Raw genomic sequence first — 17,518 nt, 5'->3', positions numbered from 1 at the left:
ATGGTCAATAGATTTTTCAGCAGAGATGCCAAAGTAGTTCAATAAGGAAGGGATAATATTTGAACAGATAGTGCTAGAACAATTGGGCTTTCATAGACAAAAACATAAACAAATAAATAAGCTGACCCTTCCCTCACACCATATACAAAATTTAACTTGAAATGAATCATACATCTAGACATAAGAGCTAAAATAATAAAACTTCTGGAAGAAAACATAGATGTTTTTGTAATAATGGGTTAGTCAAAGATTTCTTGGCTAGGACAAAAAAGTAAAAAATGTGAAAGAAAAAAATTGATAGATTTAACTTAATATTAAAAACTGCTTTTCAAAAGACACTGTTGAAAGAATAAAAAAGCCACAAACTGAGAGAAAATATTTGCAGAACACATATGTGATAAAGGGCTTGTATCTAGAATATAAAGAGACCCTTAAAATTCAATAACGTGATTGAGCCAACCCTGATGGCCTCGTGGTTACAGGTTGATGCTCTCACGACTTCAGTGGCCCGGGTTCATTTCCCAGCTGCAGCCACACCACACATCTGTCCGTTGCCATGCTGTGGTGGCAGCTCACAGAGAAGAAACAGAATGACCTACAACTAGGATATACAACCATGCACTGGGGCTTGGGGAAGAAAAAAAGAGGAAGATTGGCAACAGATGCTAGCTCAGGGTGAATCTTTCCCTGCAGGAGAAAAGAAAGTTCAGTAAGATGATAAACAATCCTATTTAAAAACGGAGAGATTTAACAAATGCTTCATCATGGCAAATAGTATGTGAAAAGATGCTCAATACCATTAGACATTAGGGAAATGCAAATGGAAACCACAATGAGATATCACTACACAGGTACTAGGATGACCAAAATGAAAAACATTGATCTTATTAAACGTTTGCAAGGACGTGGATTACATAGAACTTTTGTGCTTTGCTAGTGGGAATGCAAAATGGTGCAGCCACTTTGAAAAGAAGTTTGGCAAGTTTTGTTTTTTTTCAGTTTGGCAAGTTCTTTGGGGTTAAACATACACTTACCATGTGACCCCCAATCCCACTCCTAAGTGAAAACCTATGCCCATCCTAAGACCTGAATACAAATGTTTACTGCAGCTTTATTCATAACCAACGCAAATTGGAGACAATGCAAATGTTCTCCAACTGGTAAATCAATTAAAAAAATTGTGGTACATCCATAAGACAAAATACCACTCAATGCTAAAAAGAATGAACTAGTGAGTGCAGAGACCAGGCAATGGGGGAGGGGATTAACTGCAAAGGAAGGAAAGGAAACATTGTGGGGTGATGGAAATGTTTATACCTTGACGGTGGTTATATGACTGCATAGGTTGTCAAAACTTGTTAAACTGGACACTTAAAAAGAATAAGTTTTATTTTATGCAAAATATATAGAATGCAAATTATATGTAAATTATATTTGCATGTTATATTGTATGCAAATTCAGTAAAAACTGATTTTGTAAGAGTCAAGTAGTTCCACAAGCCTTTTTTTGTAAAATAACAGACTTCTCATTGCCCATCTCTTGGCATGGGAATACTTGAAGGAATCCCTTTCAATTCTTTTAGCTGAATCTTAAAGGACCTCTGTTACAATATCATATTTCTGATTTTCCAGTTGTGGGTATTATGAATTGAGTCCCAACTATGTGAGAATGAGAATTTAACTCCCTTTCATCTCCCTTCCCCATCTCAAACGCACATCCTTCCACACCCCTCCCTCCTCCTAGTTTTCGCAATATTGTCCTACGTACTTTTAGTGAGGTCAGTATTCAATAATTATATTCAACTAATTGTGGGTATTGGTTCACAACCGAGCTGTGTAGGATACTCGATTATTTTCCTTTCATGTAAAACTTTTGCTCTCCTTACAGTAGTCCTTTTTGTTTACTCCATAATTTTCTATGTATTCACCAAACTCAAACTCGTGGCCAGTTTTCAAAATCTATGCTTGTTTTTTGTTCAGAAGCATCAGGTATTTTATCAATTTCATATGCTTGAACACATTTCTCTGTCTTCTGAACGCCTCTGAAATGGGCTGGATGCCTTCTGTAATGGGTCATAACTGTTATCCTGAGTTGCCCTTGAACTCTATCCAAAAATTCCTCTCCCCTCTCTCCCAGGTGGCATCTTCCACTTATGGATCTCATGTCTTCTTTCTTGATTTACTCATGTGTTTTGTAGAGCATGTTCTGATGATGAGCGAGGCTAAGGTAAATTTTTAGAGACTTTATACGTCTGAAAATATATTTATCACATCTTTCTGTTTAGTGGATAGTTTGGCTGGGTAAAGAATTGTTGAAATAATTTTCCTTTAGAGTTTTGAAGCCATTTCTACACTGTCTTCTAATTTCCAATGTTGCTTTTGGGAAACTTTATATTCTGATCCATAACCCTTTGTGTGTGGCCCTTTTTTTTTTCTGGAAGCTTGTAAGGTCTTCTTTGTATTCCTTGTGTTCCAAGTTTCATAACACTGGTCTGGATCTATTTCCAGCCAATGTGCTGGGCATTCCACTGGCCCTTTCATCCTGGAAACACATGCCCTTTGTTTCTGGGTATTTTTGGGGAATTATGTCTTTAATTCTGCTGCTGTTTTCTCCTGTTCTGTCAGTAATTTTCACTATTCATAACAGTTCCACTAATTTTCTTATCTTTTCTCTGATATTGTCTATTTCTTTGTCTTTTTGCTCTACTTTTGGGAGAGTTTCACATTTTACCTTCCTTCACTTCTGTTGACTTTTAAAAATATCTGCTCACATACTTTTAATTCCCAAAGGTTCTTTTTTTCCCATACATATTCTTTTATAATAAACTATCTTGTTTTTATTTAGTAACTGATATATTTCCTTGTATCTCTCTGAAGGTATTAATAGTAGTTTAACAACTTTTTATTTTCCCAGAAAAGTCTCCATTTCCTATGTTACTTTTTATTACTTTTCCATATTTTCTTTTGGCCTCTGTCTTTCATATCAGGAGGTGCACTGACCTACATCATCTTATATCAGAGGGGCACTGAGTTAGCGTCCCCTGAGGGTCCCAGCTTTAATGTGAAGACCCAGGCTCAGCTTCCTCAATTTTCAGAGCACCTGAGGCTTAGCAACCAGACAGCAATGCCAATTTGGGATATAAGGAGGTTTCTTCACGGCAACTGCTCTTATTAATCTCCCTTCTACCTACGTGTGTATTGCTTATGCTTCCAACACAAGATTTAGGTTTCTGCTTTTCTTTTCCTTCTGATTCTTGAACATTCCCCTCATTATTATATCCTACATGCTTTATCATTATAACTTTTGTTTGTCATAATTTATCAAGAAGCTAGTTATATTTCAGTGGGAGTGAAAGTTTTACAGCATCTAGTGCACCATATTGCTACCACCCTCAATTTTCCACTCTTCTCTCTCACTTTTTACTTTTCTTTTAAGGTTGGCCCTTGAGTTAACATCTGTTGCCAATCTTCCTCTTTTATTTTTCTTCTCCCCAAAGGCCCCCCAGTACATAGTTTATATTCTAGTTCTGGGTCCTTCTAGTTGAGCTCTGTGGGATGCCGGCTCAGCATGGCTTGATGAGTGGTGCTAGCTCCATGCCCAGGATCTGAACCACTGAAACCCTGGGCCGCTGATGTAGAGCCTACGAATTTAACCACTCAGCCACAGGGCCAGCCCCCGTCTTTCACTTTGTTTTAACTCGACTTCTTGTAAAACAGTATGACAAACTCCTATGCACCATTATCCAGTTTCAACAAATGTCAACGTTTTATTATTCTTATTTCATCTAATCGCACCCTCCCACATTCTGCTTGGTTGTTTTTTTTTGAGAATTTTAAAGCAAGTCCCTGACATTTTATCATTACATTCACAAGAATACCACTATAAATCTCACCCATAACAACTGCGATACCATTATCACACCTTAATATCAAATACTCAGCCTGTGGAAACATTAATTTTTCACACATTGTCTCCTTGATCTATTTTCTGAGTCTCTTATCTTTTCCCTGTAATTTTCTTCTCTCTATTCTTTGAGATGTTCTTGATTTTCCAGGCCACTAATTTAGATATTAAGAGTGAATTCAGCTACTAAAATTTTCAGTTTGCAAATCATATTTTTAAGCTGCAGGATTGTGGGGTTTGAGGCTCATTATTTTTTTTCTTTGGGTGTCCAGCTCTCACCTTCCATAACTCTGCTTCCCTGGCCTGTGTTCTCATGATTTAATCTCGTCCTTCTCCTTCTGGCTGCTTGGGCTTCTTGGGTGGGCACTTTTTTTCTCTCCGGGACACAAATCTGGTTGAGGAAATACCTTTAATGGCAAAGGCTGTGGAAGCAAAGGTGTCTTACTTAGTGGTTGTTGAATTGGTAATGAATCTACAGTCAAGGATTTGTGTCTCTCATTCTATGACTGTTGTCCTCTGAACCGACTAAAACAGTAATAAAATTCTCACCCAAACAGCTGCTCTGAATTTTCATTTCTAAAGGCAATCCTTTCCAGGAAAAATGGCATGTCCTGGATATATGTTTAGGTGTTATATGGACTGTGCCAAGCTTGGTCTTGAAAACACCCCTTGGGTTAAAGGACTATTTGTCATCTAGGATGATTAAACTAAGGATGTGGGGATTCTATAGGGAGGCATTGTGTGTGTGCACATACGTATGTGCATGCGTGCCTGCATGCGTGTGCCTGCAGCTGTGGAGGGAGAGGTTCTGAGAACCACTTGCACCACCAGAGGTTTAAAATAATTGTAGGGTTTTAAGAGGGTGGTTATTAACTTTTACTTGTTTTCTGTTAAACTCAGTCCTCTTTTTCCTAGAAAAACAAACGAGTGCAAATAGACATAAACATTTACATGCAATTGAATGGTCTCAGGTTTCCAGAAGCCTCTTCATAGGTCTGAGGCAATAGTGCAGCTTCGAGAAGGGAAAGGAGGAGAAGCAAGAAGCCACAGTCCTCAGAGTGAAAAGCATGAGGCGTGTGAACCACAGTCCTGGGCACTAGGATGGGAAATAGGAGGACCTTGGCTTGGATTTGCCGCCAATGAGCTGTGCAATCGGGGCGAGCCACTTGTGTGGTAAAATGGCATAATCATTCCTACCTTATAGTGTTGTTTTAAGGATTAATGGAGGCATGATAAATTGCTAAATACACATTAGCATTATTCTTTTAAATTTTAGCATAGAATCCTAAATACCATCTATTTGCTTCTACAATATAAAGCTTTATTCTGGAATTTGCCTCCAATGGTCCCAACACTTCTGGACTTTGGTGGCAATGCTCTTTTTCAACCATGCAGAGGGCATTCCTGTACAGAATTAATTTGGTGGTAGAAAATAAGTGTCATTTTATATTTAAAAACCATTCAGATGTTAATTCGCTTTTCCCTTAAAGGGGTCTCAGTGGAAAGCCCACCTTCAGCTGTGTAAATTTGCCTTGAGGGGGAAGAAGCATCATGGGATTCTCCACCACTAATGTTTAAGACTGAGAATGTAATGAGTAAGAAAACCCTTGATGCAAGTTACTGAAAATCAAATCTAAGTTTTCCAGAGAAGTATTTGCGAGCAGACTTGGTATTTTGAGCACCATTTTTATTATCCATCTTCAGCAGTTGAGGAGGAGGGTGAGCAACAAGAAAAGGAGAAATGTAGGCACCGTGAGATGGGAAGGAAATTTCTAGGGAAAACTCTGTTTAAAAATGGAGAACGACGAAAGTTAACTGACCTACTGATTTTCCTCTTTATGAGAAAAACCAGGTGCCTTAATCTCCCAGAAATCAGAATGTTACGACTTTGCTGCACAGACGGTGTGGAAGGCAGGAATGGACATGACAGTGTACTTTCGACATGACTCATGCTTCTTTTGAAGCTGGGTGTTCCCAGGAAGTACTTTTCCAGATGGTCTGTTCTGAGTGGACGTAGCAGGGCACCAGGTGAGGTTAAGAAAGATGGAATCTGGAGAGCTTGTTCAGGAGAGAAACAGATGATAGCCACGAAGGAATTGTTGATAATTTTGTTAGGTGTGAGAACAAGAGTATGGTTATAGTTTCGTTAGTGTAAAAACACTAATGGTTCTGGCCTTCTTGCAGTATCTTGATATGTAAGTAATGTCCACATTTTTAAGAGATGCACGGAGGGATAAAATATAGTGCATTAGAGATGCTTTAAAGACCAAAATTCTAACAGTCATTTTGTGTAAGAGGTGTGGTTAGACGTGGCCCCTGTGCCTGTCAGGAATATAAGAAAATTAGAAAAACAAGCACGTCATGTTTTAGTAAGTGGAAAAAACAATAAAGTCATTTGCAAAATTAAAAATACATATTTTTTGTCTTCAGGATCAAGTGCCTTTCATGAAGCTCTCAGCTATGTTGCTACCCAGTTAAAAACAGAAAATCTTTGGGTGAAAAGACCCGTTTCTTCATGTTCTGCCCACCAGTCTGGAAGGAGAAGAGCCGGTCGCTGTGTAGACGCATCAAGAGGACCCTGAAGGGGGTTTCTCCGGGGGTGTTTGCGCGCCTGGTTGTTGTTAAATGAGGCATTTGCTTCATCATAAATCGAAAAGTGCCTCTCCCATCCTTCCTCTTTCCTTCCCCCACGGCAGCCTCTGCCTTTCTCAGAATGCAGGCAGTGCCCGTTCTTTCCACAAGTCATCAGTCCAGGTACAGGCGATGCAAAAACTCCTTCACTCAACACACATTTTTGAGCACCAACTAGGTATAGGCAGAAGGGCCCTGGGCTGGATTTAATGCTCCACTGGTGCCATCCTGAAATTCTTAATATATTTTGAACAAAGACCTCTGCATTTTCATTTTGCACTGTGCCCTGCAATTTATGTAGCCAGTCCTGAGAGGTGAACAAAGCAGACAGCAATCCCTGATCTCGGCAGCTTATTTGCCAGGACTGGATTTGGGTCCTGGCCCTGGAGGAAAGAAGGGGCGCAGATAGCGCTGTGGGAGGAGAAGCAGATATGTAAAGAAGTCCAGCAGAGTAGGGGAAGAAGGAGGAGGAGGAAACATTCCCTGGTGGGGGGAAGGTTCGCTTTAAAAGAGCAGTGGGTGTTTGCTAGCAGAAGGCCCTGTGCGTGGGAGATCAGGAGCTTCCGGAACGGATACGTATCCACGAGCAGGGGTGTTAGAGATGCAGGTGGGAGGGGCGCCCGTGTGCGTTTGGTGATGGTGAGCTCACGGTTTGGGGGATACAATATGACGAGAGAGAGAGAGACAGAGAGAGAGACAGAGAGAGAGAGAGACACACACACACGGCCCGCGAAGGGCTTAATCTTAGAGGAACTTACCTGCCATCACGAGGAACTGACACTATCTTTCGGTGGATGGTTCTTATCTCTTAGCTATTTATTAAAATCCCTTGGGGGATCTTAAGCATTATACCAAGCCCCAATCCATTAAATCAGAATTTCAGGGATTGGGACAAAGGCATTGGTATTTTTTAAAGCAACCAGGGTGATTTTAATGGTTAGCCGGGGTTAGAAGTAACAGAGTTAGGCAAAGGGAAGTGTGGGTGTAGGATTGTATACTAATAAAACGATGGGCGGACTTGCTCATAGCTAGATTTTAGAGAGTTCCGAGAAGTTGGAGGATGAGTTAGAGAGGCGTGGTCAGAAGGGACATGAGTTCTGACAGTGCTTCTCAAACTTTGCTGTGCTTATGCACCCCCTGGGCACCACCTGCTGATCCTGATGGCGTGGGCCTGGGGAGGGGCCTGAGACTCTGCATTTCTAACAAGCTCCCAGGTGCTGCTGAGCTTGCTGCTCCTCTGGCCACATGGAGCAGCACGAGGAGTCAGGGGACAGTGTCCGTGGCTTAGGTAAGAGATGATCAAGGCATGATAACAAGCAGTGTGCGTGGGGATGGAGACAGCCAGGATAGCCTCCAGATTTCTTGCTTGGCTGACCGAGTAGAAATTGTGGAAGGAAAATTTTTCACTTGGAGCAGCGCTTGCCTAAGAGATGTCAACACTGAATGTCATGTTTCATCACCACTGATTCTGATGAGCTGAAGCGGACAGGACCTTTCCCCGGACCCAACGGGAGGCTCATCACCGACTGATAAACTATGGATCTTGTTTTTAACCAACTGTTTGCAGACTTGTTGACTCACTTTAGGCAATCTAGGGTGATAATTTTCAATCCTTAATTAGAATAATTATCACAAATTCTCCTTTTCCAGCACTTAAAAGGCACTAATTTTTCCCTCTCAGGGAACTCCATTTCTTTAAGCTCTGCTGGTCTTGGACGACATTACACCATTCGGCAGACAGGGGACCCAGGAGAAAGAATGCGTTGTTGGGAGTAAGTGGGGGAATGTGGAAGAGGGTAAGAAGATGAGTTTGGTTTGCGTTAAAATTTGTGGGCCCCTTTGATGTATAGTTTCAGTAAGCGAGTGCGTCTACAAATCTGGATACACAAAGGGAGAGTTTGGGATGCAGAAATGGATTTAGAGGCAATCAGGACATATGTGGTTGTTGGAGCCATGAGAATGAATGAGACCATCCCGGTGTAGTGAGGTGGGAAGAGGACCCTGGGTGACACCAACACCCCAGGAGGGGCTGAGGACGAGGAGCCAGCAAAGGACACCCACAACAGGAGGTTAGGATGGCTTATCCTCTGACAGCCCCTCTACCCCCTCATAGAGGAGCTTGTGTAGCTCCTCATGCACGGTCCAAAGGAAAGGAGAAGACACATGCAGCTAGGATGCCTGGACCAGGTGGGTCAGGTCAGAGCTACCACACTGGTTCCGGAACCACACTGCTCCTCTTCCCATCAGGTGCCGAGACAGTCTGATTTATTTCCTTCTCTTAAGTTGTATTTTCTTTCTGAGACCTAAAATCCCCTCATCTGATTTGGCTTCTGTCTGTTCCAAATCTCCGCACTCCCCAAGTCTCTGGATGTGCCTGAAAATGCCTGAGCCCTAGAGAATCCTAGTTCCCATGCAAATCAGTGGAACAAGTGTATAATTCCGTACCAGATGCGTTAAAATCTTAGCTTCAGCCTTGCCAGATCCCCACTTCATAATAAAGCCACTGAGGACCTTGGGCCTGAGGTGAGAGGGCAGGGGAAGGAGGGAAATGGCCATGGAAGAGAAGGTCCCTTTAAGGCAATTGGGAATGTAGAAGAAGTTGGGAGGACAGAGGAAAGGAAGAGAATCAGGCGCCAGAGCGACTGAGATAATGGTCACCAAACTGCCCCCAGAATCATTCAATAAGTGAACATTATGGGAAGAAAAAGCAAAGCAAAACAACACTAATGAAAAACACACCTCACGCCAAAGCTAACAGCTACAAAATCCAAATGCAGCGTGGTTTCCAGTTTAATTGGATTAGGGTGCGTTGAAGCTTCTGGTGGAAGCAGCTTTGTGTTTTCATGGTCTTCACAGCTGTTGTACTGGGGTCTTGGGGATCACTGGGTGGAAGGACAATCTGAGACGGTCTTCTCAGGCTCCATGTCCTGAGCAGAGGTTCCAGCCTGAGTCTCTGCGCCCTTAGATTCTATAAAGGAAGAACTCAAAGTAAGGCTGTAGGTTAAGTAAAATCCCAAGAATCCTTGCTCTTGACTGGATTTTTATCAACTCATTACAGAATTCTGATCATCTCGTGCTCCTCAAAACCTCTGATAGGTAGATATTGGTATATTTGATGAGTAAACATGGGGAAAGTAAATTATGAATGAATTCAGATTTCTTGGGAAAGAAACTCTTACAAATATGGTTTCCATGATGGAGGGTGGGGGCCAGGGGTGTGTGTGTGTGTGTAAAATTTTTGTTGGGGACAGGTTGGAACATTAGTATTGAACGCCTGGTGTTCTGGAGCTTCATTTGTCAGGTACGAGTGGCCAATACGATATAACAATCGATGCTGATGATGTTTGAATCACATTTTGGTACCTCCTAATATAATAAAGGAAGACATATATCTATTGGATTTTTTTTTTAAAATCAGTTGCATTTTTCCAGGGCTTGATAGAAAGCCAGCTAATTTCGTGGATGCCGCCGCTGAGGAAACGCTGAGGTGGGTGAAGAAGACGGAGAATCACGGATTTAGCGTTTGTTAGTTTCTAGGATAGTGTGGCCAAAGGGGAGTGATGCTATACCACTCTTCCCACCTCACCCGAGGTGTGGGCAGGGGAAGGGTGGCTAAGGAAATTAAGTATCCCCTCCCAGGCATATGAGGTGACATCTTTGCCTGTGTCTTTTGTTTTTTAAACCGCATGACAAAATGATCAGTCTATTTCTGTATATTCCATACCACCTAGGTGGTTACGTTGTTATACAACTTTTGCTTGTACAGAGAGGTTATTTTATGAATTTCATGTCAGTGCATGTCTTGGGTTTAATAGAATAACCCTCCCATAGAGACAGCTACAGACATATTAGGAGCAGAGCCTGGCCAAGGTGTGGGGTTTCCTGCGGGTACTATTTGTCTTTCATTTTATGAGAAAACATTAAAAAAAAATGAAATAGCGAATATATTTTGCATACCCATTCGTAGATACAAATTTTTAGCAAAATGCTAACCATCTATTAGCTTAAAAAATTTAAACATTGAATTCCAAACAGATTAAAAGGAAGTAAGTTTAACTTTAAAGGAAAGTCATTTACGAAAGAGGCATTGGGGAAAATAACTGGTAAAGGAATTTTTGGAACAGAAAAGTTTTGAGTCACTGTTGCTGGGCTCACACCAGGAATAAAGTTGGGCGCACACCATCCACCCACGGTATATTTTTGGCTACAGCACAATTTGAGCCCTGGCTCCGACTCCATCGTTTACCTCTCCACTCTTGTGTAAGCTGAGCTGGTAAATCCCTTCCCAAACTTGACTCCCTGTTCGTAAAGAAGGTTTGGTCCCTTTTCAGGCCAGGTCCTACTCCTCTTACACATTTGGAGGCTGGGACATCGTGTGATGCTTTGCATCTCTAGAGGATCAAAACTTGCTCAGGGTTTTAGAGAAAAGGATATGCTGAAGAAGGAGACGCCTTAGAGATGAGTCACAAAGCTGACTTTCTAATGTTGGAGGGTAAGAAAAAGCCAAATGAACTAGAACTACTTAACCCCATGAAGACAGGACTTCCAATATAATAAATATCCAAAGAGGGTAACAAGGCCCATTTGGACAGGTGTATTGTATGGAACTCAGGAAGAATTTCCAAATAATTATAGTAGAAACAAAAAAAGGAGTTGAGTGTACGGGTGCTAATGTGGGATATTATATTATTAGCTGTTGAGCTGTACAGAGCAGATAATCTGACTGATAAAAGGAGAACTTATCCTCTCGGTTGATGATGCCAAAGTCTTGGCTATTACCCATGATGAATCACCACCCACAATTAGAAAATGCCCGCAGTGCTGAGGTGATTTCCAGGCAGATAAGGGTAACTTACGGCTAATTGAGAACGTTTGCTGTTGGTCAAGAGATCCTCAAAGTGGAAGAAGGAAAGTGTGTTTTCATTATCATATCCTTTTTAGGAGGGCGTAGCCCGTGGGACTCCTCAGATGAAAATAACCCCTTTTGGCAGCTTTTGCTTCGATTTTTAGGAAGTGATAGTTCTAAGAGTCTGCCTGCTGAAAGCATTTCTTCCTGATCAGTTTGTGTGTGTGTAAAGTGACCCCCTCTGAGAGCCAGAAGCTCTCTCAAGGCATTTGTGTCTGAGAAGGAAAGACGTAGAGGGTGGAGGGGAGCCTGCCCATTGCCAGAAGGACTGGCCAGGTACCGAGTGAGATGGATGTCTGCTCCGCTGTCGCACGCTTCCTCCGCTGCAGATTCTTGCAGCATCCTATTAGAATGAAGAACAGCTCAGCTGAGAGGGTTTAAACCTTGACTGAATTATAATGAAAAGAAAACAAGTACAGTGCCAAGAGTAGTATTCTTGTGTTTTTGTCTTCCTGACAATAAACACTAGTCTGATAATCAGCTGTGACAGAAAGATGCTTCCAGCAGCCTCCAGAGGGGGATTTTTTTCATCTGATTCTAAATTATATTCTTTTCATCAGAGTAGAAGAAAATGCTTTAAATAGCCCTTGGCGCCCAATCCACTGGGTGAGCTGTGCCCTTGTTTTAATTTTCACCTGCCAAAAGGCTCTTTATCCTTGGGTCAGCAGTGGATCTGTGGTTTTTGTCCTAACGTTTGCAAATGATATTCATTATTTGGGGGACGATTACGAACACGAGCTAAAAATCCTTCTCAAGCTCTTTTTTATGTCATTAGATTCAAAATGACTTTCAAGTCTCTCTGTAAAGATGCTGTTTTCTTAGAAAGCCAATTGGCCTATGGGTGGCGAGACCATAGTAACCCTTGTATAGTCAGAGGATTGTCAGTCCTTCACTGGGCCCATGTCTGCTCCTCCATCCAGGGCTTACCGGAGTGCGTTAAGTGAATGAAGCAATCGGTCAAATTCCAGAAGGGGGAGTGAAAACTATTCCTATGTGCTCGGTTGGCCGAGCCCATGGTCTGGGGACAGAGTGAGCACCTCTGTATGGTAGTCGAGTCTAGTGGTCAACATAGCCTTTGGTGCCAGATAGGTTTTGACACAGATGGTCTTTGGCATCACACAAACCAGGGGTTGATTATCAGCTCTCCCCGTACTACTGTGCACCCTTGGTCAAATTATTTAACTTCTCTGACCCCCATTTCTTCATCTGGAAAACTGGGTTAATAGTGCCTAATGTATATGGGTGATGTAAGCACTCTCTGGAATAATGTTGAAAGTCAGTTTAAGAGTGGCTGGCACGTGCTTGTTTGATAAACATTCTGATTATTGTTATTAGAGGCATGGATGACCACTAAGAGTGCTTGTGCAGGATTTAGTCAATAGGCACCCACATTCACTCTCCCTTCCTTTTAGGGTACCTTCCCTCACTGCAGAGTTAGAAAACCCCAAACTACCCCATTTCCCCGACTCTCTTTCAGCTAGAAAATTGTTTCCTTTCATTGGATTTGCTTATGTGATGTTTGCAAGGAGGAGGCTTGACAGTGGCCATTTTCATGCTGCTTTCGTCTATTTTCTGCAGGTGAGCAAGGTCACGGGATTTTTCTGGAGCACTTGTCCAGCTTTGTAGATGACGAGAAGTGATGACTTTCTGATCGTGGCTTTCAGATTCCTGTTTCTTCATCCCTGGATTGCAGCTTTGGTGATGTGTTCTTGAACTCAGTAGACTCTGGGGAAGCCTCCTGATACGCCACTTTCTTGATTTTACCACAGGGACCAGCTCCCTGGTGCTCTGGCATTCTGGGAGTTTTTCCTGGAGATTCATCTGAAAGCCTTCTTCTTTGGCCTTTCCACCACTTCCCTAATTAAATCATTCTGTGTTTAAAATAGAGTGGATTCTGTTTCAAGCACCAAATCCTAACTTAAACCAGTCCCATGGGGAGAATGAAGAAGGGAGAAGGTAGAAGGAAGGGGATGGTAGGGAAGAGAAGGTTCAGGAAGTAAGGAGGAGAAAGAGGCACCTTCAACTGACTGATAAGGTAACACCCGCAACTTGTGACTATCCACACAGAACACGAAAAACTCAAGAAGAGAGGAGCAACACTGCTGTGAGTTCTGGGTTTAAGATCTGTTATTAGGTGGCCATTAAGGATCACATTGAGGGGGCCTGCCGGGTGGCACAGCAGTTAAGTTCCTACACTCCACTTCAGCAGCCTAGGGTTTCCCAGGTGTGGACATACGCACTGCTTAGCACGACATGCTGTGGCAGGCATCCCACATATAAAGTGGAGGAAGATGGGCACAGATGTTAGCTCAGGGCCAGTCTTCCTCAGCAAAAAGAGGAGGATTGGAGGTGGATGTTAGCTCAGGGCTAATCTTCCACAAAAAAAAAAAAAAGGATCACATTGATCCTGTAGGAACTTGAACAAACTCCAGATACTTGGTCACCAGGTTTGTGTAAACAGTGTGGGGGCACCAAGTCTCTCTTTGATCAAAGCCCTTGAATGATATAAAAAGACCCCTGACCAGGGGTCCATCTCCTCTTACTCCACCAAGCTAGCCCCTCTCAGAGAATTAGTCCATGAATGGTTCAGATAATGAAGTTTGATAGGAAAGGATTACTTTGGTTGATGTCTTGATTAGACTAGAAATATAGCAGATCTATAAGCGTCCCAGGGCTGGGAAGTCACTACAGTGACGCATGACATAAGGATGCTTCCGTCAATGATGGACCACATATAAAGCAGTGGTCCCATAAGATGATCCCCATATAGCCTAGGTGAGTAGTAGGCTATGCCATCTAGGTTTGTGTAAATATACCCAATGATGTTCACACAATGACAAAATCACCCAACAATGCACTTCTCAGGATGTGTCCCCATCGTTCAGCCACATACGACTGTACCTTTCGGTGCCTTCCTACCTGAGGCTTGATGATTAAGCCACTCTCTCCTCGGGAGCTGGGTTCCTACTTCAGAGACTGATCTGTCACAAGCATAAAGGGGATTAAGTATTACAGAAGCATTCTAGGCTATTAAGCATAACACACTGTTCTGATGATGTGTGCGTTCAGCCGTGGCTTGGAATAATCACGACTATAAGAGCCCTCAAGACAAGTCTCTCATTAGCACATTTATCCACAGGTGTCTAGAGATAACAACTCTTAGTGAAATGTCAGCACGCTTACTGGTCTTCATCTAACACTAGTTTATCAGCAAGGGTGCTGTGAAAAAGGCACTTGAGTGTAAAGAAAGCAACCATTTCCCTAGCAATCTGTCATGGGTAGCAAATTGGGACCATTGTGCCTCCTCTTCATACAAGATACTGGCGACAGTTTCAGAAAAGGTTCGGTGTGCCTGACCTTATCAACAACCATGAAGGAAGTAATGAGGCTGCACTGCCTCATCACAGTTGAAATCCTTTTGGAAAAGGTTTCCACTCCCATCCTGTTGGAATATCATCACCAGATAACACCCACAGAAGACTAGGCATTAGTACAAGGGGTGATAAAGTTAGATGGATTCACTGATGTGGTAGATTAAAAATGGCCACAAAGAGGGGTCAGCCTGGTGGCATAGTGGTTATGTCTGCGTGCTCCGCTTTGGCTGCCTGGGTTTCATGGATTTGGATCCTGGGCATGGACCTACACACTGATCACCAAGCCATGCTATGGTGGCATCCCACATACAAAATACAATCTTCCTCAAGCAAAAAGAGGAAGATTGGCAACAGACGTTAGCTCAGTGACAATCTTCCTCACCAAAAAAAAAAAAACCCCACAAAGATTTTGCAGCTTCTCTCATCAAAAGCTAAAATCTATTCCTCTACCCCTTCTAGTTGGGCTGGACTTGACTTGATTTAACCAATAGAATTTTGGAGAGGTGATATGGTGTGACTTCCAAGCTTAGGCTATAAGAGGTCTTACATCTTCTCTTCTTGTTCCCTTGGAACGCTACTGCTGCTGAGTGAAGAAGCCCAGGGTAGCCCACTAGATGATCAAACTACATAGAACAGTGATGAGTCATCCCAGCTGAGACTGCTTAGACCATCCAGTCCCCAGTTGAACCACCAGGACCGCAGCCTTGTTGAGTGACTCCAGGCAACACTAGAAAAATTTGTCTGTCCAGCTCATCCCAGCCCAAATTACTGACCCACGGAATTATGAACAAATTTGATGGTTTTTATTGTCAGCCACTAAATTTTGGAGTGTTTGTTATGCAGCAACTGACACAATTAGCTATATTGAGACTGACCAATCCAAAGAGAGAGGGTGGGACATACAATGCTATAGGTCTTGATGGCCACTGTAAAGCCACACCGGGTTTTAAAATGATCCTGCATCTTCAAACTGGATTCTGTTTAAGAACCACAATTAGCAATTGTTTTTGCATGTCTTTGAATCAATATACTCCCCCCAAACAGAATCATATTCATATCCGGCAACTTAGAAGATGTTAATTCAATTACTTATTTCAGAAATCTTTCTGGCCTAGGCTTTTCCCCAGTTTATACATTTACAGGTTGTGATATAATAAGTATACTTGGTCTTTGTCCCCAGTTCGTTGCACAAAGCTCCTCAAACCCTTGGAATTTCCTGAGTGATAGGTGTGTCTTTCGTCATTCATAAGGAGACCTTTTTGAGCTTATATTAATGGGCTGACTTTTGAAAAGTCCCTATGTAACCTAAGGATCAGGGCTGGTTGCCAGGGAAATCAACCATGTGATTAGACGGTTGGAACTTTTAGCTCAAACCCCCGCCCCCCCAATTCCTAGGAGGGGAGAGGGGCTGGAGATTGAGTTCACTCACCAACGGCCAATGATTTAATCAATCATGCCTATGTAATGAATCCTCCAGAAAACCCCAAAAGGACTGGGGGAAGACGGGGGCTCAGAGAACTTTGGGTTGGTGAACACGTGGGGATTCGGAGAGAGCGGCATGCATAGAGAGAGTGTGGAAGCTCCTCCACACCACTTCTCACCTACCTTGCTTCGTGCATCTCTTCCATCTGGCTGTTCTTGAGTTATATACTTTTATAGTAAACCAGTCATCTGGTAAATAAGATGTTTCTCTGAGTTCTGTGAGCTGCTCTAGCAAATTAGTTGAACTCAGGAGAGGGCCATTGGAACCTCCAGTCTATAGCCAGTTAGTCAGAAGTACAGGTGACAATCTGGATTTATGATTGGCATCTGAAGAGGGCAGGGGCAGTTTGGTAGGACTAAGCCCTTAACCTGTGAGATCTGACACTCACATCTCCAAGTAGATAGTGTCAGAATTAATTGCTCGACAGCGTTGGAAAAACTCAAAACAGACAGGTCTTTTGACTAGTCAATCCTTCTGTGATCAACAGTTTCCAACTTTTGAAAGATGGGAAATAATCAAAGGAGGATGTGAGAGAAAGCTTGAAAGCAAGAATGAATGTGTTGAGGGACTGGTCTGGATGACTTAGAGGGCTAAATTGAAGAATGGTGGGAAATAACATTGGCTGATATGTAAATTTAGGTGTGTTTGACTGCATGTATCCTACTTCAAAAGAGCTGATTATTGAATTTTCAGGAATTTTGTAAGCTAGTTGTCCAATATAACCATTACTAAAAGTTAAATGGTAAAAATGTCAATTAAATTAATCATATTATGAACAAAGATAATAAATACTCAGAACTCATCACCTCCTAATTACTTTACCGTTATCTATGCTCTTGAGGTTACATACATCTATTTTATCTATGTAGCTGGACTACTATATAATGGCGTGCTTTTATGCATTTCTTCTCATCTTTCGTTCAGTGACATCACTCTGGTAGCTTGATATCAACTACAGAGGGAGAAGTTATGGCACGGAAAGTAGCAAATGCTAAAAATCAGGGCTTTTCAGCCTGGCAGCTGGGAGTTAGGTTTACCATTGCTTAAACTCTACAAGTTTGTTTATTTCAGTTCCTCATGCACGATGAAATCTAGACACAGGTAGTGGCTACTGTTGGTTCAACAGCCCAAAGATGTCAGGGCTGCAGTCTCTGCGATCTCTTAGCTTTTCCTTCATGGTTCTAAGAAGTCTCTGCACTTCTTAACATCGTGTTCACATT

This window comes from Equus asinus, chromosome 27 (genome assembly GCF_041296235.1).
Source record: "Equus asinus isolate D_3611 breed Donkey chromosome 27, EquAss-T2T_v2, whole genome shotgun sequence".
Taxonomy (NCBI): domain Eukaryota; kingdom Metazoa; phylum Chordata; class Mammalia; order Perissodactyla; family Equidae; genus Equus; species Equus asinus.
This window is presented reverse-complemented; position numbering follows the sequence as displayed.